This window comes from Chiloscyllium punctatum, chromosome 36 (assembly GCF_047496795.1).
Source record: "Chiloscyllium punctatum isolate Juve2018m chromosome 36, sChiPun1.3, whole genome shotgun sequence".
NCBI lineage: Eukaryota > Metazoa > Chordata > Chondrichthyes > Orectolobiformes > Hemiscylliidae > Chiloscyllium > Chiloscyllium punctatum.
Genome location: NC_092774.1, coordinates 75644085 through 75667963, shown reverse-complemented (window position 1 = coordinate 75667963; position 23879 = coordinate 75644085). Strand labels below are relative to the sequence as shown.

The 23879-nt window shown below is 46.0% G+C and overlaps 1 non-coding gene across 1 annotated transcript; it reads right to left on the bottom strand.

Annotated features, from left to right (window-relative positions):
* Window positions 1–3786: 3786 nt before the first annotated feature.
* Window positions 3787–3858, bottom strand: trnaw-cca (transfer RNA tryptophan (anticodon CCA)). Its single transcript has one exon. It is a non-coding gene; the product is annotated as a tRNA-Trp (tRNA).
* Between the last annotated feature and the right edge of the window lie 20021 nt (window positions 3859–23879).

Genomic DNA, 23879 nt, shown 5'->3' with positions numbered 1-23879 from the left:
TAGGGGCAGAGAAACAGGAAATAATGCTGTGAAAATGCTCCCATGCCTGAAATGATCCATAGTGATTCGGCAGAGATATAAAGTCACGAGGACGAGCGAATGCAGGAGACGAGGTTGCGGCAAATGTGCAGATAAAGTGCTGCTTCACCTGGAAGGTATGTTCGAGCCTGGAAGGATATTCAGGAGGGAGCAGGTAAATTGTGCTTCTGAGTGAAATCACGGTTCGTAAAAACAGAATGTGGCAATTTAGACAGAGTTAGTATTTGCTAATCGGCGATATGTCTGCCGGTGCGCGTTGGGAGCATAACCCAGAAGGGAAACCATCTTCCCTATTCACTCAATGTCGAGTTTAGCAGCTTTCCCGTATAACGGCGCACTGTTGTGCACCTCGCCTCCTCATCTGCTTCCCAAAAAACTTCGACGTAAATATTTCACATTGACACACAGGCCCAGTATGCAGAGTTGAGATGACACACTCGTGGCGGTCTGCGGGGTCTTCTCCTGTTCTCTGTACCCTATGTTGAGGAGGGCAATACTTGTCACTGGTCACTCCGGTGTCAGAGAAAAGTTTAGAAAGAAAACGGTTTAATTTTATGCCTGAAGAGAGACCCCGGTTCCTGGGGACGGGCAAACGGCAGCAGAGAGACAGAATGAGAAGCAGCTGTTCATACAGTCATAGAGTTGTACAGCATGGAAACAGACCCTTCGGTCCAACCCGTCCATGCCATACCGACCAGATATCCCACCCCAATCTAGTCCCAGCTGCCAGCACCCGGCCCATATACCTCCAAACCCTTCCTATTCATATATCCATCCAAACGCCTCTTAAATGTTGCAATTGTACCAGTCTCCGCCACTTTCTCTGGCAGCTCATTCCATACACGCACCACCCCCTGCGTGAACAAGTTGCCCCTTCGGTCTCTTTTATATCTTTCCCCTCTCACCCTAAACCTATGCCCTCTAGTTCTTGACTCCCCGACCCCAGGGAAAAGACTTTGCCTATTTATCCTATCCATGCCCCTCATAATTTTGTATACCTCCATAAAGTCACCCTTCAACCTCCGACGTTCCAGAGAAAACAGCCCTAGCCTGTTCAATGTCAACTGGACTTTACTCTGAGCAAGACTCAGCTGATTGAAGAGGTAGGGCGGGGGCGCAGGCGCGTTTGCTGCGTGGCTCGTTGGTCTGGGGATATGATTCTCGCTTTAGTCCACACAGACGTGCGAGAAGTCCCGGGTCCAAATCCCGGACGAGCCTGCATTTCCTGAGTTGTGCAAACGTGCCTGTGTAATTTTCTCAAAAAGCACCGTCGTTAAACGAGGTTGGGCTCCCTGGAGAACCAATGGGACAGGAAGCAGCGAAGTGAAATGATTGAAGATAGCGTTGAATAAGTTGACGTGAGTGGTGCAGTGTTTGAGGGATGTCAGCGATGAGGGTCGATTGGAAATTTGGGACAGTTCTCTTTGGAGTACAGAAGGTTGAAATCTGGCCCGATTGAAACTTTTCAAGTCATGCGAAGTCGAGACAGAGAAAGTAATGTCGTCAAAATGTTCCCACGCCTGAAAGGATCGGCAACGATTCGGCAGAGTTTTAAAGGCATGAGGAAAAGAAACGAAAGTGACATTAGGAAGAATGCTTTCGTACAGGGAGTGGTTGGGGTCAGTAAATCCCTAACTGACACTGACAAAGAGGCAGATTCATTAGACGCAAACGGAATTCGGTGATCATGTTTAAAGTAACAATGTGCAGAATTACATGGAGAAGGCAGGAGAATGATACGAATAGAGGCCCACGTTTACTTATTGTGTCGACCCAGCAGAGCGAAGGTGGGCCGCATGGCGTCTATTCAGAGTGAAATCACAAGAGAATGTGGGAAGTTAGAAAAAGTGTATATTTACACAGCCACCATACGTCTGCGCAACACCATATAAGACGACAGCAGTGAAGATCTTTGACATCAGTCTCGAACGTGCATGCCACGCGCCAGACGAAGGGCTGAAGGGACCTGTGGAGGGGTGCACTGGGGGTAGGAGCAGAGTGGCGCAGCGGGAGCGTGCTGCGTTCATAACCCAGAGGTCGATAAATCGAAACCATCCTCTGCTATTGTTCAGTGCCTCCTTGTGTGATTTTTCTGTGTGATGGTACTCTGTTCAGCATCTTGTCTTTCAAACGACTTCCTGAGTGCCTAAATGCCCCATTTCATCCCGATACTGTCGCGAAATTCCCACCGTTCAAATAACGTCTGAGTGGTCTTCTCTTGTTCTCAGCTGCTTCGGGTGGCCGCTGGTGACTCGTTCGTCTGGCTTCGAGCTTTGGGTCTTCGAGCATATGCAGCCGTGTGCGAGTTCCCGGGTTCCAATCCCAGGCAAACCATCGTTCCTTAAATTGATCTAAGCAAAAATGCCCGACGAATTTTCTCAAAGCCGCTTCGTTAAATAAGATCGGACTGCCTGAATTCGGGACGGCGCAGAGCTGCCATTGCAGTGAACACGGCGAAGGGAAACACGTGTTGAAAGTGAGAACAAGTGTTGAAAGTGAGAACAAGTATTGAAGATTTTTCGTCCACGCAAACCGAGTCTGAATGAATTCTCCACCTGTATTACGCTCAATTCTGAGGGTGATACTTCAGGAAGCGGGGAAGTGAAGTGATTGTTGAACCAGCAGATCTAAGGTGGGCTGCATGGCCTCAGTCTGCGCATTTTGTGATTCTGAGTGAAATCGGAGTTGGATCAATAGAACATAGGAAATATGACAACGGATATGTTCTGCCCAACAGGATACTCCATCACAGCAATGAAGATGTTTTGATATCATTCTCGAAGGTACATGCCACAATGCAGATTCAAAACCGAGTATTCCTTTGAATCACTGAGTAATTTGTTGACAGTTATTCAGTTGAGGTGAGCGGAGTTGCGCATTGGGAACCACTCCAGTTGATAGGTCGAAGCCGTTTTCTCCTGTGTGATAGTCCCACCAGCACTCCAATTTGCTGTGCTTCCAGTCAGTAGATGCAGATTACTATCCCATACTGATACACGGGCCACGATGACCCAGCTGTGGTGACAAGCTTGTGAAGGGCTGAGTGCTCTTCTCCTGTTCTCTGTCTGGCTGCTATGATCCGAATCATCAAACCTCTCTTCTCCGAGATAGGAATAAACTGGTGAAGGTGAAAAACATCAGTTACGGTGTGTCCCATGTGCAGGAGGCCCTGCAGAAATTCCCCACGCTGTTTCACACAGCAGCATCCTCTCGGTGAATTACGCTTGGCAAAAAAATCGATTGAACCAAATCAGTGTCCGCCATTGGATTTTACTGACACCGTTGATAAAATTCAGGCTCACCGTTAATGTGGAGAGGGGCCGTCAGACTGTAGTTTCCGCTCCTTCTGTTGAATAAAGATAATTTTAACTGTGTCCAGTGAGAGGAAAGGATTTTCTGTTGGTGGGAAATATTTCTATTCTCACTGTCACTCTCCTGATAGATTGAAACATAAAGCTGGGAGTCTCTGGATTATGCTGTAAAAATATCGGTATTCTGTTATTCACACCGCACTGTCACCAACTGAACGAAGCGGCTGCCCAGAGGGAGGCGGCTGTGTTTAAATCCCGTGATGAACTGGGGGAGCTGAGCATTTACCCAAACAATGGGCTCACCACCTCCCTGACACAGTGTTCACAAATCAAACTGACAGCAAAGCTTCACGTGTGATCGAAAGGATTTGGCTCAACAGATATCTGGAGTGAACGTGCTCCTTTCTTGATTTGAAATGTAAGAAGTTGACGTCAGTGAGCCTGACGTGATTCGAACACGCAACCTACTAATCTGGAGTCAGACGCGCTACCGTTGCGCCACAAGCTCACGGAGGACTAGGGCACTCTATTCATGCTTAAGGGAAGTGATTGCACTGCAATGATTTTATGTTATGAATAACAACGGAGATCAACAGTTCATGTCTGTTCTGTCTCCCCCCGTCTCCTTCTGTCTCTCGAAACAATTTCCAACTCTACCTCAATAAAAAGCTGAAAGAACTGCGGATGCTGTATATCAGAAACAAAAAAAACAGGAGTTGCCGGTGACCCTTCCACAGAACTGATGGTGATTGGGAAAACGTTGGTTTATATGCAGGAAATATTGTGGGAGGAAGGCGGAGGCAGTAAATGACAGATCAGGACAGAGCCCAAAGCGAGGGAAGAACTGTTGGACAGGAAAGGGAGTTGATAACGATCTGTGTGGGAGGGTGAATGGAGACTGTTCGTGGCTAAGAATAGGTAGTGTGTCATGACAGACTACGTGATAACAAGGCTTGGTGTGTGTGGAAGAGACGAGGATACGATGGATTTCAGACCCTTGAATTATTGATATCGAAATTGGGATCAGAGGGATGCCCAACCTCGTTTTACGAAGGTGCTTTTTGAGAAAATTCAACAAGCACTTTCGCACAAGTCGTGAAACGCGGGCTCGTCCGCGATTGGAACCTGGGATCTCTCGCACGTCTGCGTCGATGAAGACCCAAAGTGAGAATCATACCGCGAGACCAAAGAGGCACACGAAGGGCGCGCTAACGCCCCAGCCCCCGCCCTACCTCTTGAACCAGCTGGGTCTTGCTCAGAGTAAAGTCCAGTTGACATTGAACAGGCTGGGGCTGTTTTCTCTGGAACGTCGGAGGTTGAAGGGTGACTTTATGGAGGTTTACAAAATTATGAGGGGCATGGATAGGATAAATAGGCAAAGTCTTTTCCCTGGGGTCGGGGAGTCAAGACCTAGAGGGCATAGGTTTAGGGTGAGAGGGGAAAGATATAAAAGAGACCTAAGGGGCAACATTTTCACGCAGGGGGTATATGGAATGAGCTGCCAGAGAAAGTGGCGGAGACTGGTACAATTGCAACATTTAAGAGGCGTTTGGATGGATATATGAATCGGAAGGGTTTGGAGATATATGGGCCGTGTGCTGGCAGGTGGGACTAGATTGGGGTGGGATATCTGGTCGGCATGGACGGGTTGGACCGAAGGGTCTGTTTCCATGCTGTACATCTCTATGACTGTATGAACAGCTGCTTCTCATTCTGTCTCTCTGCTGCCGTTTGCCCGTCCCGAGGAACCGGGCCCTCTCTACTGGCAGAAAATTAAACCGTTTTCTTTCTAAACTTTTCTCTGACACCGGAGTGACCGGTGACAAGTATTGCCCTCCTCAACATATGGTACGGAGAACAGGAGAAGACCCCACAGACCTCCACGAGTGTGTCATCTCAACTCTGCATACTGGGCCTGTGTATCAATGTGAAATATTTACGTCGAAGTTTTTTGGGAAGCAGATGAGAAGGCGAGCTGCACAACAGTGCGCCGTTATACGGGAAAGCTGCTAAACTCGACATTGAGTGAATAGGGAAGATGGTTTCCCTTCTGGGTTATGCGCCCATCGCGCACCGGCAGACATATCACCGACGAACAAATATTAACTCTGTCTAAATTGCCACATTCTGTTTTTACGAACCGTGATTTCACTCAGAAGCACAATTTACCTGCTCCCTCCTGAATATCCTTCCAGGCTCGAACATACCTTGGATTGGGATGTTCCTTATAACGTAGATTGGTAAATGTATTTGGTGACAGTTCTGTTCTAGCCCTGTGAGCGAAACCTGGATCTGAAGGAATAAAAGGGACAGTAACAACATCGATCTGGAATTGGACACGTGACAAGAAACAGAGCCATCATTAACAGTTAGCGTTTGAACTGGAGAAGGTGTCTCGTAAAATTAGCTTGAGGCTTGAGGTATGCAAGGTCAAGATAAATTAGGTAAAACACGGAAACGGTATCCTCATTAGCAGACAGTGAAAGGATTACAAGATGCAAATTAAACATGTTCGACAAGTGATACAGGGGACTGGGTAGATAAGTATTATAAACTGTGAACAGCAAAGTTCTGGAGTACAACACTTACATTCAATGACCGAAAACATCCAGGTCCTGATTAATCAGATTGCATTGTGGTGCTTTTCTGCAAAACATCCACTTGCAATGTCCGACAAAAGAGTGACAAAACCCATCCCTGTCAGCCCAGGATAGAAAATGCGAAGGGATGAACCTTTGCTTATTTTCTGAAGATTCACAAAGCTAAGACTGTTTTTTGGGGATTGCTTCCTTCCTTTCAACTCCCAGGAGCCGCAGTGGTTAAGGCGGTGAGTTGGGGAAAGTAAAATGTGCCCGTGAGCAGCATGTGGGGCTATTTCAGCTTCCCCTCATCTGACTGCGCTGTGAGTTGACTCCGATGTTCACACAAACCGTATGCCGGCTTCAGGACAATGAGAAGATTAATTGGGGTGTGTGAAGAAGCTGTGAGCTGCATTTCAAACAGGTAGGTGGAGTCAGATGCCTCATCCATTGCGCCCCCGGCCCAGTGCGCACCTGACGCCGCCATGCTGCAGAGTTCTGACGTTAACACGGACATGCGCAGCAATGGGAACATTCACAATGTGAACAACCAAAGATAAGCACCGTCACTGATTCCCTTCCACAGGCCCAACTTTCTGAAGCAGTATCTTTCACTGGCAAAGGAAACACCCTTGTCCTCAGGTGCCTGCTTCATTTCGATCACGCTTTCAAGCCTCTCACTCTTCTATTCTCATTTCCAAACACTTTGCTCATAGCCTCAAAGGAAGCTCTGCGGGTATCGGCTTGCTCCACCCGAACAGGCAGTGGGTTGCAGATTCCCACCAGTCCCAATGTGAGTGAAATATTTTTCCCCCTCCACTGATTTGAATCTTAAAGAAGAAGCCGGGGAGCAAGCTCCCTTTCTTTTCGACGACATTTCTCATTTTGTACTCGGCAGGGTTCACACCTGCGTGGGGAAACCGCAATGGATTTCATGTACATCGCATTAACCACTCGGCCCACGAATACAGAACCACACTGACAGCTTGACTTCCCAGGTCTGTCTGCCTATGGAGCTGAGAAAGAGTGAATCATCGCAGAGTTTGTTTGAATCCAATCACGTCACAGTGATTCAAAAGGGTTATATATCTGCAAACGGCGACTCTAGTTGTTTCATCCCAAAAGATGAAATGAACTTTCAGTAAAAAACAAAACTAGAAATTGCAGGAGGAACTGAAAAGTTCAGGCAACGTCTGTTGGAAAGAGAATCAGAGACAACATTTCAGAATTCTGGTTTCTCCGACAGGTACTGTCAAACCTGCCGAATTTCTCTTTTGGTCTCAGCTTCTCAGTCCCTGACGTTAGACATTAATTCAATTCAGAATCCCCTTTGTGCAGCAGATTTCCGTTTGGGGAAAATTTTCCTGACCCCATCAAAAGCACACAGCTTCGAAGTTAAGGAAGAGCAGCGAACACACCGCCCCTGGGTGGGCTCGAACCACCAACCTTTCAGTTAACACCCGAACGCGCTGACAAATTGCGCCACAGAGACAGGCGATGGGATGGGCTGCACCATCACTTAGGGGAGGCTATTAGTGAATTCATAATTCAGCCTCCCCGCCGAGAATTACAATTGTCGTCTATCAGTTTTACTTTTCCATAATCAAGCCTGGGAGATCTATTATGGAGATACCGGGACAGTCTGCAGACACATCCATGTCACGAGGAACTAGCTTTCTTACTCCGGGGCCGTCGCCCTTCGCGCCTTTCAATGTTTTGCCTGTTCCCGAGTTCTCTCATTGGCTGGCAGGGGAGAAGGGGTTTGAATTCCTGATGTGCAGGAACGACAATTCTTTCAATGTCTCAGATCAGTTCATGTCTCGAGAACGACAGAGTCAATCTCCCGGCGTCTTCAACAAGGGGACGGTGTCTGGACTGTCTCTGCTCAATCGGACCGGTCATCTTTCATTCTCCTCTAAATCCGCTTCCCAAAGTGTTTATAAAGGTTCACAAAGCTGGAGACTGGGATTTCTGTTTTGCTTCATGAACATTTTTCCATTTCCTAACTGACGATATTTTGCCAAAATCTCTTCCCAAGTGTATGCCATGCTTCGTTTCCAGGGATGAGGAATTTCCATTATGGCGAGACATTCTCAAGGTTGGGAATGTTCGCTTTGGAGCAAAGAAAGTTCACTGGAGATTTCCTGGGGCTGTTGGTCATGATGGGAGAAGAAGCGGTGGGAATGGGCAGATTAATGATCAGAAGAACCAATTGCCACTGACCAGAGTCAGTTACCAGAGGACAGGGATTGAAGTTCTTGAATGAAAAGCAGCACCTGTGCCGAATAAACACAGAGAATACTGCAGAAAGCCAACAGGTCGAGCAGCATCTGTGGAAAGGTAAACAGAGCTCTCGTTTTGAGTCTGGGACGTTGTTTGTTCAGAACCCGAGTTTTCTGCATGGCAATCAAGTCCCAGATATGAGAAAACGGGTCTTTATTGAGACGGGTTTTGTGAAGTTTGAGCGATAATGCAACCAACAGGAAGTCATTTAAAATCGCCAGCGAAGAAAGCATAGCCAGCAGGTTACCACCCTGGGCGGGGAGCCCCAAAGGATCTTTACACCAACACCTTAAGTATTCGGCCACAACTACAATCGATAGGATGATCATAGATTGGTAAATGTATTTTGTAACAGTTCTGCTTTAGCATAGTCTTCTTGTCTAATTGGTTCAACACTCCTCAACTCTGTGTACAGGAATTGCTCCCCAACTTATGTAGCAATTCGGTAACAAAATACATTCGTGTCACTAAGTAAGGCCTGAGTACCAGATCAAGTCACAATCCAGTGGTTCCATGAGCTTGACATAAAACGTACCATAGCCAACGATTGCTCTGAGATAATCTGGGTGACGAAGTTTCCTAATTTCTTTCCTCGAAATGAATCACATCTTACTCATTTCAGTGTACGTTAATATGGACAGGTACTGATTCCCATAGCACTTGACCGTTGTATGCTATGATTGAGCCATTTACTGGCCTCGAGACATGAATAGAACCTGTCAATTTTCAAGTGCCACCGTTAAGCCACACCTACAAACTTGTCTCCCATTCACTCTCAGCTTTCCCTCATAACCGAGCAACGGGGACAGTAAGAAAACGAACGGGAGTAAAACTCACTTTGAATATGATTAGATTGTCAGTTGAAGAAAGAGCGAATGTTTCGCACAAAAAGCAAACTTTCACGGGAACATTGTACAATATGAGTGTCAAACTCACGACCTCAGAATAAAAATCTTTTGTTCTACTACTGAGGTATTCGAACATATAGTCAGGGTGTGACCAGTTCTTTTATCAAGGCAAAATAACTTCTTAAATCACGAAAATAAATACATTGGTCAGCAGAAGTCTACAGCTCCAACGCTTTCTGCTCAAAAATCAGGAAAATCATTGAGATTCCACTTCCCTTTTGCTTCTTTCTCAACGCTGACATCCAGTTCTTCAGCTTCTCTTCTTGGATGTAAAGTTGTTTGTCTGTTTATTTTTGCCTTTTTTTGAAAGCAAATTCGCTTCAATATTAGCAAAACTGACAGGCAAACCTGACACACAAACAGCCACTCGCTACCACATATCCCCAATTCTCACTTTCAGATTTGCAAAGGTCAATAAAATAAAAGAAGTCGGCAGTTGAGCACTTTTAGAAAGTAGATGACTGACTTTTATGAGTGACTCGCTTGGGCCTTTGACAACGCTGCTCGCAGGTTTCGTGATCAGGACATAATCTCCCTCAGTTTCGCTGAGCCTGTGCTCGGTTCATTGGGAGGTTAGGACCGGGTTGCAGTCGACCCCGACTTAAGTTGCATTGTTGCTTTTCACTGGCAGCAGAAGATTGGAGATTATACGACCAGAACATTGCTGCTTTTCTATTTTTTCTTGTGTTGTTCCATCTGGGACTGAGGAAAGCGAATCATTATCGGGAAACGAAGAACATTATGTTTCTAAAGATTCAAATGCAGGAATTCAATCAGTTAACTGTTCTGTGACTGTGTTTGTCCGAATATTGGTATAAGATGCCTGGGTGTGTCTGTATTCGATATTTCCAGAACAACTAATAATTGGAGAGTATTGTCTTGCAGATTGTGTCCCCAATAACAGTCCGGAAATGTGCAATAAGGAAACAGTTAAGATTATAGAAACATCGGAATATGAGTAGGCCATTTAGCCCCTCAAACGTGTTCCAACGTTCAAAGAAATCATGGCTGATCAGAGGCCTAACTCCATTTATCTGACTTTGGCCCATGTTCCTTAATACCTTTCCTGAACAAAAAAAAATCTGTTTCAGATTTAAAGTTGACAAATGATCCTGTACCCACGGCCGTTTGTGTAGGATAATTCCAAACATCTGACAAACTCAATGTGGAGAAGTGCTTCTGAACATGTACCCTGGAAGGTCTGGCCCTAATTCTATAATTTTGCTCCATTTCGATTTACAACTATTTTGGTGAACAGCCGGACTTCCTGACTAAATGCACCAAAGAGTCTGAGATGTAAAAAAAACAGTAAGATCACGAATCCCGAGTGTTAGCGAATTCCAGCTTCAGACTACAATTACTGAAATAACAATTGTCCTCTATCAGTGCGACTTTACCAAAATAAAGGCTGGGACATTCATTGTAAACGGTCTGACCACACACACTGCAGACACACCCATGTCACAGAAATCACCCCTGTGTGGGGATACAAACAGAGTGGTATGGCAGCCTGTCTGCAATTTCGTTCGTTTCACTTGCATTGTCACTTTTGTCTCGCTTTAGAAACACGAACTGACTGAGCAGAATACAATCTTTCCGGCCGTAATCATACGGTGGTTTTGTATCATTATTACTGCTTTTAGTATTGGTCGAGTAATTCGGGAACGTGGTTTAGAAGCCGATGGGTCTCACCGTGTTCAAACTTTACCAAATGTCTGCAGAAATCATTAGACAACATCGGGAAAAAGTGCTTTTAAACATACCTGAGGAATTTCGGGGTTTGATAGGCCTTGAACTTAAGTGGAAGGAAGGGAAGCCCCGATGCAGGGCGGCCTGACCCTCTTGAAAAAACTGTCGTCAGAAATTCCAGCCGCAATACGACCTCATAAGACATGCCCAGTGATGGCCTGCAGCTATTGTGACACAATAATGATGCTGGCCCCCGGAACATGAATATGTACTCGGCATGGGTCACGTGGTACTGAATCCAAAAAATAGTTTTCAGAACATTTGCTTCTCATTCTGTCTCCCAGGACCCGGGCGGGTCTCCACTGGCGGATAATTACACCATTCTGTTTTTAAATTTGGCTCGAACACCCGAGTGGCCAGGGACAAGCATTACCCTCCTCAACAAAGGGAACAGAGAACAGAAGAACACCACCCTGAACTCCACAAGTGTGTAACCTCAACTTTCGACATTGGGCCAGTATATCATTGTGATGATATTTAGTTCAAATCCTCAAATATTTGTTGGGGAAGCGGGTGAGGAGGGAAAGCTGCAAAAGTTGACACTGAGCAGATAGCTTCGATCCATTAAGGGCCGAGCACCCGCCCACTGCACCACTCTGCTCGGCCACGCGGCAGCCTTTCCAGACAAGTTTTCAGCTTTTCATCTGGCGTTTGACATGCACATTTGAGATGTATGTGAAAAGATCTTCACCACTCTCGTGAAATATACTGTTGCGAAGATGTATCGCTGTTGTGCAAATATTAACGTTGTCTAAATTCCAACATTCTGCTTTTCGAACTGTGATTTCGCTCAGAACTAAACAATGACAAAAATCACCATGTTGAAACGTAAACACAGTGCCCACAGAAAGAATTAGCCATCCCAATGCCTCCCGATGCAGGGCTGCCTGACCCTCAGGGAGGTTTCTTTGATAAACTGTATCCAAGCATTCCAGCCACACGTCATTGGGCATGCACGATGATGGCCTGCAGCTATTGTAACACAATAATGATGCAGGCCCCGGGAACATGAATATGAATTAGCCGTGGATCACGTGGTAGTAAATCATTCAAACGAATGTTATTCCATGTCCAGGGATTTATTTGAGGGATGAGGTAAATGGGCAAAAGTTACACTTGGGGTTCACTCTTCCTTCACTCCCATCACCCGCCCATAGCCCCATGGCATTTTGTCCTGCAACAGCCGAAATTGGAACCCCTGCCCGTTCCCCCCACCCTCCTCAGTATTCAAGGGCCCGAACATACCTTCGACGTGAAGCAACAGTTTACCTGCACATTCCACAGCCAAGACTACTGCATTCGCTCCTCACAATGTTGTCTCGTCAACATTGGAGAAACGAAGCAGAGACTGGGTGACTGCTTCGCAGAACATTTAGGTTCTGCCCGCAAAAAGGCCCTGAGCTTCCAGTTGCCTGCTACTGCAGCACACCACCCAGTTCCCTGCCCAGCATCTCTGTCTCAGGCTTGTTGCAGTGTTCCAGCAGAACAATTTTGCACTTGGGACCCTACAGTCGTCCTCAATATTGAATTCAATAATTTTAGAGCCTGAACTTCCCCACATCTTAGCCCCCTACCACGCACACAAGCCCTTGTTATCACGTCGTCTGCCAGTACACACCACCTATTATTAGCCACTAACAGTTTCCTTTAACAGCTATTCACCCTCCCAGACAGATCGCTATCAACTCCTTTATCTGTCCAACCAATTTTGTCTCACTTAGGGCTCTATCCCTATCTATCATTTACTCCGCCCGCCTTCCTCCCACCCTCCCATCTGCATAGTAACCGACATTTTCCTAATCATCACCAGCTCTGTGGAAGGGTCACCAGATTCTTTTTCACAGAAGCTGCCAGACCTGCTGAGATTTTCCAGCAACTACTGTTTTTGTTTCTGAAATACAGCATCCGCAGTTTTTATTCAGAAAGAGTTGCAAATTTGTTCGAGAGACAGAGTGAGAGAATGAGTGAGACAGAGCAGCCATGAACCGTTGGCCTCCGTTCTCAATCATAACGTAAAATCATTGCAGTACGATCACTTCCCTCAACCCCGCGTCGTGTGGGCTTGTGACGCAACGGGAGCGCGTCTACCTGCTGCGCGTTCAAATCGCATCAAGCTCAGTGGGGCGCAATTTCTGCTCCTTCAAATCAAGAAGATTCCACACAATTTTCAACTATGATTCTCTGGAAGGAGCAAAGCTTTCTTGTTGGTTCCTGTTTGAGCATGAGTTTCAGCATCAGTGGGACTGGTTGAGAGACCCTACTGTTGCAGACCACAGAGTGTGGAGCCTGAAAAAGTGATACGGACTGGAAAGAGGAATTCACAGCGGGGAGGGGCTGTACACACGTGTGTGTGCAGCTGAAGCTTCGTCCATGGAGAAACCCGAGGAATCCCGCCCCGTTGAGAAACCATAGAATTGTGGCGACTGTGGGAAGGGCTTCCATGTCCCATCTGTCCTGGAGGCTGATCAGTGCAATCACACTGGGGAGAGGCCATTCTCCTGCCCTGAGCGGGCAAAGGGCTTTACTTGCTCCTGTGTCCTGCTAGCCGACCAGCATATACAGAATGGTGAGAGGACGTTTTACTGCTCCATGTGCGGGAAAGGGTTCACTTGGGTGGACAACCTCCAGACCCACCAGCGATTCTGCACAGGAGAGAGGTTCTTCAGTTGCCACGAGTGCGGGAAGGCCTTTAGCAATTCCTCAGACCTGCTGAAGCACCAGCGAGTCCACACAGGGGAAGAGGCCATTCAGCTGCCCAGAGTGCGGGAAGGCCTTCAGCGACTCCTCCAACCTGCTGAGGCACCAGTGGGTTCAAACGGGAGAGAGGCCCTTCAGCCGCCCAGAGTGTGGGAAGGCATTCAGCGATTCCTCCAAGCTGCTGGCCCATCAGCAGTTCCACACGGGGGAGAAGCCCTACAGCTGCCCATAATGCGGGAAAGCTTTCAGCAATTCCTCTGACCTGTTGTCGCACCGGCGGGTCCACACCAGGGAAAGGCCATTCAACTGCCCCGAGTGCGGGAAGGGGTTCACTCTCTTCTCCAACCTGCTGGCCCACCAATGGGTCCACACCGGGGAGAAGCCGTTTGCCTGCCCCGACTGCGGGCGGAGGTTCACATTGTCCTGCAATTTGTGGAGGCATCAGAGGGGGCACCAGTGCATCCAACAATCAGATTCCACCAGTGACGCTGCAGTGGGTCACCCCCAGGGCTGAACCTCCTGCCCATTCTGACTGAGAGTCAGTGGGCTTTTTAAATTTTGTGCTGGATTCAACCACTCCCCACCCACCCCACCCCCAGCCCACCCTATGGTGGCTCAGGGATGGCACGGTGTCACAGTGGTTAGCACCACTACCTCACGATGCTAACCTGGTTCAATTCTACCATGTTATTGACAGTCTGCGTGTAGCTTGCACGATACATACCCACGTCTGTATGGATTACCTCCGAGTGCTCTGGTTTCCTCCCACAGTCTAAGGATGTGCAGTTTAGGATGGATTGGCCCATCCATACTGTCCCATAGTGTTCAGGGATGTGTAGGTGTGGTGCATTAGTCAGGGGTAAATGTAGAGGAATAGGGATAGGGGAATGGGTCTTGCTGGGTTACTCTGCGGAGGGGTAGTGTGGACTTGTTGGGCCAAAGGACCTGTTTTCATGCTGTAGGGAATCTAATCTAATCGAAACAAAATTCCTCGTAGCGATACAGTTGAAATATGCCGAATTGGACAAAGTATCCCATCAAGTTTGAGACAAACCCAGGATTGAAGAAGTCGTAACTCACATGACACCATGTTACAGTGCAACAAGTTTATTTGAAATCACAAGCTTTAGGAACATTGCTTTTTCATGAGTGCTGCTCCTTCATCACTTCATCTGGTGCCGTATGACTTCTGAACTTGTCCTCCCCAATTCAACACCAGCACCTCTGTATCAGAGTTGACGAATGAGATTGCTTTTTATTCGGCCTGATTTAGTGAGATGTTCATTTGCAAACTCAAAACTGTCGGACCGACAAAGAGACGTGAATCATAGAGTCCTACAGCAGGAGACAGGCCCTTCGTCCCGACATGGTCCATTCTGACAAAACTGTCCATCAACAATAAGCCCATTTCCCTGCACTTGGCCCATTTCCTTCCATACCTTTCCTATCCTCGTATTTGTCCAAAAGCCTTTTAAATGTTGTTAATGTACCCACCTCAACCACTTCCGCTGGCAGTTCATTCCATATGTGTACCACCATCTGCGTAAAAAAAGTTGCCCCTCACATTCCCTTTTATTCTTTCTCCTCTCACCTTAAACTGAAGCCCTCGAGCCCTCTATTCCCCAACCCCGGGAAGATTGAGTGCGTTCACCCTCTCCATGTCTCTCATGATCTCTTCACTTCGATAAGGCCCCGTCCCCCCTCAGTCTCTAATGCTCCAAATGAAAACGTCTTAGCTTGTCCAATCTCTCCCTTTTACTCAGACCCTTGAGTCCTGAGTATGTATCTTTGTATATGTCTTCAGCACTTTTCCAAGTTTAATAACATTTTTTGTCATAGCAAGGTGATCAAAATTGATGACAATCCTCCAAATGCAGCCTCATCAATGTCCTGATTAACTGCAACATAACTTGCCAACTTCTATACTCAATGCCCTGACTGATGAAGGCCAGCATGCTTAAACCCTTTTTCACTGCCCTGTCTACCTGTTTTGTTGGAAATATAGGACCTAATCCAAAACTGGATAATCTGGCTGGGAGGACAGGAAACCACTTACTTTCTTGAGACAAGTCTCTCAGAGAGAACTTGCTGACTGACTGTCTGATCTACTGACCCTCACAGTGCCCCACTGCCCTCAGTTATCTGGATTGAGTCCACACATTTGCCTAAGGTGGTGCTTGAAACCTTTATCATCTTTGGGATGGATCCCCATTAATTCACTGCTATGGAGTCATGCAGCCTGGAAACAGACCCTTCAGACCAACCAGTCCATGATCACCAACTAAACTAGTGCCACCCATCTGCTCCTGGCCTGTATCCAGTTTGTCAATAGTTTTGTTCATTTGTTCACCGTGAGACTTGGATAAATAAATTGCTGATTGTTGATTTTAACGTGTTGGGGATTTATTTTTATCACTAGAGCAGGCTACACTACTTATCATGCTAATTTTACAGATTATAGGGCGATGCGCTCCTCTGGGTGTTTCGGTTTGAGATCTAGAGTAGTGGTGTCAGCGTTTGCTTTATAAGAGTATTGACGTGATGTCCTGCTGAATGCAATGGAGTCAATATTAATCCCAGCCTCTGGCTGTGGTTGTGGGTGAATTCTGGTGGAGATTCCTCCCTTTCAAATTTGTGGTGTGACAATTCTTCAGATTCTAATACCACCTCCCCACACTTCTGGATATCTCAGGTCTGTACCTTACCTTCTTATCCTCGAGGTTTAGCGGTTTGTTTGAAACAGCCTGTCCTGCAGTAAACTCCATTATGTTAGGGTCTTCCTTCCACAGACAGACTTAATTGTCCTTTTTCATTGAGGTTATTAAACACTGATCTCAGCTGGTTGTTTTGCGTCCTTCTTCCCAGGGATGGTTAACTAGCAGAAATTAGGCCATTTAGCCCATTGAGTCTGTTCCACTATTCAATCAGAGCTGATAAGTTTCTAAACCCAAACTCCCCATAACCCTTGATACTTTAGAATGATTGTATGGTGGAGCAGACTCAATGGGCTGAATGGTCGAATTGCTGCTTCTGAGGTCTTATGATGTAACAGTTTCCCAGTGGCCCTTTTGTTTCTTGGTCCAGAAAGAGTTATTGCTGACTCAGGCAGTTTGGGAAGTTCTGGTGTTTACAGGACCACACCACATTTCTCTCTGCCTCCTCCTGGGATATTGGTAATTCCCAAGATCCCTTGGTATCCCTGAAAACAATCAATGTGTCTGGAAATCTCTGCTGCTGCTCTGGAAGAGAAGGATTATTGGGAGAAAATTTAGAAATCTGATGTGCAAAGGAACAATGGAGTTCTACTCCAGTATTCTCTCAAGGTAAACTTGAAGGTAGTGTCACTAGTTGGGGAGGCAAATGCAATGATGACATTTATTTTTATTAGACTTGAATATAAAAGCAGGGATGTACTTCTGAGGCTCTGTAAGGCTCCGGTCAGGCTACAATTGGAGTACTGAATGCAGTTTTGGCGTAAATATCTCAGGAAGGATAGCCCTGGAACATGTTCAGAGAAGGTTCTTGAGAATGGACCAGGAATGAAAGATCAAACATATAAAGAACATCCTATGGTCTTATGATATGCTGATGTGTGGAGGGTTGGGGGATAGGGGGTGGGGGGAGATGAAGAGAAAGACAATTAAGGTGAAGCTGGATAGAGACGAAGGAAATATAAGAATTGTATGATAAATGGCAGAACACATAGCAGCACTAGCATGCAGAAGGATTTGGGCATATACATCCGTGGAAGTGGTAATGCAGGTGGGTACGGTGATCAAGAAGAAACACAGCATGCTTCCTTAAGTGTAAGAGTTGGCGAGTTATGTTCCAGCTATTTATTCTGGCCACATTCGGAATACTACGTGCAGTTCTGGTCGCCAGTTCTGGTGCTCTGGCAGAGGGTACAGACAAGGTTCACCAGGACATTGCCAGGTCTGAAGGGCTCTTATTATGAGGAGATGTGGCATAAACCTGGATTGTTTCTCTGGAAAGACAAAGGCTGAGGGGAGACCTCAACAAAATGATGAGAGACAGATTGGCTGGACAGGGGTGGCAGGGTAGCTCAGTGGTTTGCATTGATGCCTCACAGTGCCAGAGACACGAGTTCGATTTCAGTCTTAGGTGACTGTCTGTGTGCAGATTGCACATTCTCCCTACACCTCATGACTGGATGGGCTTCCTCCTACATTCCAAAAATGTGTCGGTTAGGATGGATTAGCCATGCTAAATTACCCATAGTGTCCACTAATAGGCAGGTTAAGTTGTATTGTCTGTGTGTAAATTGCCTCAGTGTTCAGGGATGTGTATGTCAGGTGCATTAGTCAGGGGTAAATATAGAGTAATGGGGTAGGGGAATGAGTCCCTGTAGGTTAATCTTTGGAGGGTCGCTGTTGACGTGTTGGGCTGAATCGTCTGTTTCCACCCTGGAGGGACTCGATGATAGTCAGAGGTTTTTTTTTCCTTCCAGGGTGGAAAGGTCACATTAAAGAGGGCACAGGTTCAAGACGAGAGGGGACTGTCTGGGGAGAGGTGGTGGGGGTGGGGAATCACACAGAGGGGTGGTGGGGGTTCCTGGAATGCACTGTCAGTGCAGGTAGTGGAGGCAGGGACCTTAACAACGTTTAAGGTATATCTTGATAGACACATGAACGGGAGGTGAACAGAGGAACAGAAACCACACCTGGGCAATAAACAGCAGGTTCAGTGTATTAGATTCCCTACAGTATGGAAACAAGCTCTTCGGCCCAGCAAATCTACACCAACACTTGGAAGAGTAAGTCAGCCAGACCCATTCCCCTATTCTAGATTTACCCCTGACTAATCCACCTAATACTATGGGCAATTTAGCATGACCAATTCACCTGATCTGCACATCTTTGGATTGTGGGAGGGACCCCAGGTAAACACGGGGAGAATGCGCAAATTCCACAGAAATCGAACCTGGATCCCTGGATCTGTGAGGCAGCATTGCTCACCACTGAGCCACCGTGCCGCCCCACTACAGGTTCCCCCCACTATCTGAAAGTAGAGCATTCCTATGAAACCTTTCGTAAGCTGGCATGGAGTAAAGCGAAGAAGCAATTACCATGAACAAATTTAGATTATGCCTTTCTTTGTAACAGCGAAAATCCTCTTCGGATTTCTTTTGGTTTGTGAAAACAATTATTAATGTAGGTCTTTCGTAAAGGGCAAGTAGTGTAAAGGTAATTTTCGAAAAGTGGGGGATACCTTTATGCTGATGGAGGGGAGATGAGAGGCAATGAAGAGGGGTGGGTGGGTGGAGGCTCAGGTGGAGAATAAACACTGACAGAGACCAATTGAGCTGCCCGGTCTGGCCCTGTGCTGGAGACTCAATGGAACAGAGACAAATGTATCTATTTCAGGTATATCTGCAGTATGGTCCATCCAGGATTTTTCAAAAAATGTCCTTCATCTGCTTCAGCATATGGGGCAGATGAACGGTTTCTCCCCGGTGTTGACCAGGAGGTGATGTGACTGAGTGAATCCTTTCCCGCGCTGAGTGCAGGTGAACTGCCAGTGTGCAAATGTTGATGAATGTCCAGTGCAGGCGGGGAAGGGAAACTGTCCTTACACTCCCTGCATTTCCACGGTTTCTCCATGGTGCAGGTGTCCTCGTTTTTCTCCAGGTTCAACGATCAGTTGAAAACTCGCTAACACTTACAGCATGTGTATGGTGTTACTGATGAACCCTCTGATAATTGGAACACTCTCATTCAGTCTGTAAAGCATGTTCCAGTCACTACTCTGGTGTGTGGGTATGTGAGACTCTGAGTTTCCAGTCACCCTGACGTTTCCAACCTTACTAAGCAGACATACCGCCTCATCCTTGTTTCAAGGCCATTAATATCCAAGTCCTGGTGAGTCAAGTGACTGTCAGACTTTGATGTGATGTTTGGTCTGAGATTTCTACCTTCAAATTCGTCTCTTATAATATTCCTGTGAAAAGTGTTTGCAAACGTCATCGCTGTCAGTCCACATGAGATAATCAGAACAAATAATTCTAGTTTTTGTGGAGCATTCTTACCTGGATATCAAACCTACAGCTCAGCGAGCAAGCCTACACCCTAAACATTCTTTCCTCTCTTCATACCCAAGATCTTTGTGCTGATCTATATGTAAATGTATACCAGCTGGGTCATGTGGTGGATTGCATGCTCCATTAAGAGTTCACTTGGACTCAAGTTGCTGAATGGACATATATTTCGGTATTGACGTTCTTATTGAAGATATACAATATGCTGAAGTACAATATTATGAGCCCAGAAACAACTGCAAACCAGGCTTTTAGAGCCACAAACATTCCATCGAATATGTACCAGATACCCCAGACTTATCTATCTTATATTAAGGCACGGTTATCTTCGATTCCCAGAAGACTCGGATTGACGTGGGAAATTTTGTAAAAGAAGCCGTCGTTTTGGACTCCTTCCATGTCATACTGACTCTATTACTGGAAATCCATCCATACTGCACCAGGATTCATGGATCAACGGAATGAGGCTTATGTTTACCCTCTTGCAATTTCCTGTTGCATAAATGTTTCAACGAATGCCAATACTTTTCACCATTCAGAGTCAGAGACGTAAAGCATAGAAACAGACTCTTCAATTTAAATTGTCCAAGCCGACCAGATATCCAAAATTAATCTTGTCCCATTTGCCAGCACTTGGTCCATATCCCTCTAAATCCTTCCTATTCATATACCCATCCAGATGCCTCCACCAGCCTCCACCACTTCCTCTGGCAGCTCATTCCATGCATGCACAACCCTCTGCATGAAAAGGTTGACTGCAAGGTCCCTTTTAATTTTTCCCCTCTCACCCTCAACCTATGCACTCTAGTTCTGCACTCCCCCTATCCCAGGGACAAGACCTTGTCTATTCACCCCATCCACGCCCCTCAAGCTTTTAAAAACCTCTTTTAAAAAAAAAAATCACTCAGCCTGCGATGCTCCAGGGAAAACAGCCCTGTCCTATTCAGCCTCGCCCTGTGATTCAAAGCCTCTCCCTGTGGTTCAAACCCTCTTACCCTGGTGACATCCTTATGAAACTTTTCTGAATTCTTTCAAGTTTCACAATATTCTTCCTATTGGAGGGAGACCAGAATTGCACACAATATTCCAGAAGAAGCCGACTGAAACCGACCTTTGCAGAGTCTGCTCCCTGTTTGGATTCATACTCTCTGCCTCCAGTTGCTGCAAGTGAACAGTGCCTCCCCCCTCTCTCGCCCTCCCAGGATGAGGAATGGAAAGGGGGAAATATTGTTTTGCTCCCAGATTTTGCCCAGAAGGCACACTATCCCTCTGAAGCTCCATGGCTAACGTTTGCATTGTGATGCCCACAATGGTGTGTGTGTGTGTGTGTGTGTGTGTGTGTGTGTGTGTGTGTGTGTGCGTGTGTGTTTGTGTGTGTATGCGCGCGCGCAAACCTTACGTAGCCAATTGGATTCGCGGTGGTTGGCAGTGACATTCCTGCATTTCGAGGCTGACTGTCTCCCATCGCTCACGTCACCCAGTCCAGACAGTGCTGTTATTGGAGATTGACCAATGGGGAGCCCTGAAGGACCAGAATTAACTGGGTCCTCTTGCCAAACAAAGCCCCTCTATTTTTAGAATGTACAAGTTGGACCATGAGCTTTTGAAGCTACTGCCGTTCCTCTCTTTCTGAATGAAGATTGAGCTTCACCCCAGACTGCAACTTCCTTTCTCTGTCCAAACATCTGTGAGTACAGCACATTTTTGTTGAAGTAAGGCATCTTTCCTGAACATCACAATTAAAGGGGTGTCTTCCCCCTGATATTCAAAGGGATAGTCAGTCAGAGAAGGGCAGGGTCATACCTTGTGTTGTGTGGCATGTGTGACAGCTGCAACAAGATGTCCCAACTCCTGTGCTCAGTACTTGGACTGATGAATGGAAGCAGGCTGAAAGGCTTCTTCACCACCCTGTCAACCTGTAACTCGACTTTCTTGGAACTATGAACGTGCACCCCTAGATTTCTTGGTTGGGAATAGTGCAAATGAAACAAATTCGGTGCTTGTCAGAAGAACATTATCATTTGGCACTTATCTATACTCTAATTCACTATCTTATTTAGATACATTATTTATGTCTCTCTAAACAGTATATGTTTGTAATTCTTTCCTGACTTCAATATCGCACTGAATCTATTTTATACTCCAAGTGCAGCCTCACCAACATTCTGCGTAACTGAAACATAAATTCCCAGCTTCTATACTCAAAGCTCTAACTGATGAAGACCGGAGTGCCGAAATACTGTTACCTATGATTCCACTTTCAGTGAACTGTGAACCTACTCCGAGATCCCTCTCTTCCATTACAGGCCCAACCATTCACCATGAAACTCCTACCTTGATTTGACTGTCCAAACTGTGAGACCTCATGGTTATCTATGTTAAACTCCATTTGCTATTAACCTTAAATCTATGCACTCTAGTTTTTGACTCCCCACCACCACCCCGGGGAAAAGACCTTTCCTATTTGTCCTTTTCCACGCCCCTCATAATTTTATGAACTTCTGTAAAGTCACCTCTCAGCCTCCAAAGCTCCAGGGAAAATAACGCCAGTCTGTTCTGCCTTTTCATCGTGCTCAAACTCTCCAACCCTGGCAGCGTCCTTGTAAATCTTTTCTGAACCCTTTCAAATTTCACAACATCCATTGCCTCGCAAACAGCCAGAATTGCATGCAGTATTCCTACAGTGATGTAACCTCTGAAGACGATTTTTAAAAATACTTACAATTTTATGGTATTGCTACAAGGAAATCAAATCAGTTGGGCATGACATTCCCATAGCAATTTGCCTTGGTTGTCCCTCATTAACCGATGGTTTTCTTGTAAAACAAATTGTGGCATGTGATTGTTGCAAGCATGTGCAACATTTTCTCAACGTCCCTCATGTCCTTTGGACCGAGTAATTGACTCGGGACTACATGGGCGAAGGCAGCTGAGAGTCAACCCCACACTGTAGTAGGTCTGGAATCACATGGTCGCTGTTCACACACAGGGTTGATGAATGGTAGATTTTCCTCCATAAAGGAATCATTTCACAACAATCAATCAATAATGGTTGGAGACACAGAACAGTTCTGGCAGCGTCTATAAAGAGATTAGTGTTAATGTTTCGTGTCCAGTGGCCCTTCAAAAGTGACTGGATTCAAAACACTAACTGTTTTCTCTCCACAGATGCTGCCAGACCTGCTGCGATGCCCCAGCAATGGTGACTTTTGTTTCCGATCTCCAACATCTGCAGTTCATTGTTTTCATCAATAATGGTTTCCTGGTGGTCAGTACTGAGACAAACTCTCACTTCCAGATCTTTTTATTACTTGAACATAAATTCCACTGGCTGCCATGATGGGATTTGATTTTTTTTTCTCAGAAGACCTAGATCTCTGGCTTAATCAACCATTATCACTAGATCACAATCTTCACTTCAGTGACAATTTTCTGCTGAATATTTTCCTTTACTTATTCATGGGATGTGGCACTTTATCTCCCAGAAAAACCAAGTGCCCTTTCAGAGGGCAGTTACGAGTTAATCACATTACCGTGGATCAAGAGTGACACAATCACCTAGCGGGGTAAGGCTAAAGATTTCCTTCCCTAACAAGATAGGCCCTGATATCAATTGCTCAGATCACCAAAGCAGCGATAAGCTTTATATTCCAGATATATTAATTGTTTTCAAAGTGCATCGGAGACATAGCAGCATCAATTTGAAACTCCAGATGTTAAATCCAGTAACAATGCCAAAATGCCACCAACTCCGTGCAATCTCTAATTTTCCAACACTGACCGGCCTGTAGTTGCCAGTTGTATCCTTTTCCCCTTTATTACTGACTGTTCAATTCACCGCATTGAATCAATTCGGCCGTTTATTCAGATCACGTTTACTCGTAAACATCACCTCCACTTTCCTGCCATTTCCCCATAATCCTCAATTCCCTCACTGGTTAAAAAAAAGTCTGACAGCCTTGAATGTACTTAACGACACAGGCTCAACAACACTCTGTAGTAACATGTTCCACAGATTTACTGCCTTCAGTAACAATTCCTTACTGTCTTCAACATGCAATCCCTCATTTGCAGGTTATTCCTCTGGTGCTAGGCTCACCCACAAAGCCAAACTTTTCCACATCAAGCCCGTCAAGTATTCTTAGAATCTTTTATGTGAAAATAAGATTACCTCTAAATCTTCTAACTTCGAATAAGTACAGGCCTAACCTATTCACTTCTCTTCATATGATATTCTTTCCATCCCTGATATCATACT